This window comes from Manacus vitellinus, unplaced genomic scaffold, assembly GCF_001715985.3.
Source record: "Manacus vitellinus isolate BGI_N305 unplaced genomic scaffold, ASM171598v3 scaffold_74_pilon, whole genome shotgun sequence".
Lineage (NCBI taxonomy): Eukaryota > Metazoa > Chordata > Aves > Passeriformes > Pipridae > Manacus > Manacus vitellinus.
Genome location: NW_021940780.1, coordinates 2,151,767 through 2,154,241, shown reverse-complemented (window position 1 = coordinate 2,154,241; position 2,475 = coordinate 2,151,767). Strand labels below are relative to the sequence as shown.

At 53.0% G+C, this 2,475-nt stretch overlaps 1 long non-coding RNA gene across 1 annotated transcript; it reads right to left on the bottom strand.

Annotated features, from left to right (window-relative positions):
- Positions 1-613: 613 nt before the first annotated feature.
- On the bottom strand, positions 614-1,920 carry LOC108641703. Its single transcript, XR_001922217.1, has 3 exons — positions 1,868-1,920; positions 1,102-1,205; positions 614-787 (listed from the first exon to the last, which is right to left on the bottom strand). It is a non-coding gene; the product is annotated as an uncharacterized LOC108641703 (long non-coding RNA).
- Positions 1,921-2,475: the final 555 nt, after the last annotated feature.

The window sequence follows — 2,475 nt, the reverse complement described above, 5'->3', positions numbered from 1 at the left end:
AGAAGCCCCAGCCCAGGCTGGGAATTTGTGCCTCCCATCAAGTTTTTTTTTTTTTTCCTTGCAATATATGATGGAGCTGCCCCAGGCCTCGGTGGGATATATTAGAGCCCAAGACAGTTGTCTGACAAATTCCTGATAAACAAAGGAGACAAAGCTGGAACTCGAGCTATGTGCGAGTCTATTTATGTTTGTTAGTTGCGAGTTACTTCTTTAGTAAACGTTTCCTGTTTAAGAAACACAGATTTTTAAAGCCTGCGAGGAAATTCCCAGTGCCCCCAGTCAGAAAAAAAAGCCAGGTTGTGCTGGGCAGATCCAGCCCTTCTCATATGAGAGCTTTTAAAATGAGCCTTCAAGAGACTCTGTCAGCTTGTTTTAACCAAAAAAGGCCTGACCAGCAGTCCCTGCACTGAAGAGGTTTCCAAAAAATTGAGGCATTCAACACTGCAAAGTTAATCTCCCCAAGCAGAGCCCACTTCCAATTAAGTTATTATATAAATGCACACTAAGCAGCTGCTGGAACACACCTAAGCTATAGGATATGGTGAGCACATGTTCCTGCTGAACACGCACTAAAATGTGATTTTCCCCTACTTGCACTCCTGTGTTGCCTCAGTTTGCCTTTTTATTTCCAAGAGGATAATCACAAACCCAGCTGATGGTTCATCTTCACCACGCAGGGAACAAGCTGGGTGAACAGGGAATATTTTCTCCCTCTGATGCTCAATTTACTCCATGAATGATGTCCCATGAGCTTTTCCCCTCTGTCCTCCTTCTCCAGAGCAGAGAACTGATGCAGAGATGGAGCCTGACCCCCAACTGGGCACCAGGGGATCCAAACCCATTCCCAGAGGCATCAACAGAACCCCAGAGCCCCATTCCAAGTCTGACCTATTTAATTGCTGCATTCCCAGTTCTTCCAAAGCAGGAGCAGCCCTTTGGCATCCCAATTTCTGCTCTCCTTCCCCCCTCAGTGCTCTGGGAAGCTCCAGCTGCCTCAGCAATCCCAAAATCCCTTAGCAATCCCAAAGTCATTGCCATGGGCAGGGCCCCCCCACCCCTCACAGGGAAGAATTTTTCCCCAATGTCTCACCTAACCCTGACCTCTTCCACCCCAAAACTGAGCATCATCAGGCAATGTCTCAGCCTGGGCTGTGTCACCAGCACTTGGGGGTCCAGGAGGGCGATTTGGGGCTCCCACACAATTCCTAATGACTTAAGGAGAGATGTAAGAAGCTGTGGCTGCCTCAAGATCCCTGGAAGTGTCCAAGGCCAGGCTGGAGCAACCTGGGCTGGTGAAGGTGTCCCTGCCCATGGCAGGGGGTGGAATGGGATGATTTTAAAGCCCTTCCAACCCAAACCACCCCGGGATTCCAGGATGTCCCGCCCTACCCCCACCCCCGAATTCCTGATCACCCTTCGCTCCGAAGCCATCCCGGTCTAACGTGGCAGTTCCTGCGGGATCCTCCCCTGCCCATCCTGGGATCAGGGCAGGCCCGAGCAGGGGGGGATCGGGCAATTTAAGGTTCTCCCAACCCAACCCAACCCATTCCACGATGCTCTGGAAGCGCCGCGTGTCGCAGCCCCACAACCCTCCCCTGCCGATGCTCCGGGACGCGGTGACACCTCCCCGCTCCCCCCCTCTTCCCAAAATCCGGCTCTGGAGCGGGCTGGAGCCGCTCGCTCCCAATAGATGGCAGCAGTGCCCGGACACACGGGAGCGGCTCCAGGTGAGCCGGGATGCTCCTGCCGCTGGACCACCCTGCCTTCCCTCCCTCCCGAGCCCTTCTTCGTCCCCCTGAATGCAGCAGCTCCCTCCCTCCCTCCCCCCCGGGCTCCCCCTCTCCCTCCCCGGCCCGTCCTCCCCTACTTTTGGCCGGGACAGGGCACTGGATGTTCCCTGAAAATAGCGCCCTGTCAATGGGGAGGAGGGTTTTGTTCCCCTGCGTGTCCCTGATCGAACCCTTTGTGACTTAATCACGCTTTTGGCAGCGGGCGTAAGAAACGAGCCGTGAATCGAGCGATTGTATCTCCTGGATTTTCCTCTGCCGTTGTCGTGTGCGACCCCGGAGAATACCCACGGCTTCCCCTGCTCCATTCCCCCTCCAAGCCCGGCCAAAAGGGCTTTTTTTTTTGGTTTTGCTAACGCTGTGTGATGATTTATAACGGTTTAAAAACCCCTCGTCTAGGAGGGTTAAACCTCTGCACAGAGGAAGGGAGGACGGAAAGGGCTCAGGCACAGTCAGGGAAACCGGGGGGGGGGGGAAGAAAAAGCAGCAAGAAGTTGCTTTACAAATGCAGGCCTCCTGCTTTGTTAACACATTTAAGTACTGTTAATTGCAGTGCACCGCGGGATAAAGGGGCATTTGTAATTGATTAATCTATGTTTGCCATTTTCTAATTAAAGAGAAAAGAAACCCTAATTATCCCTCTCTGTCCCAGGTCATTATGGAATAAGCAATTTTCCCTCCTTGCACG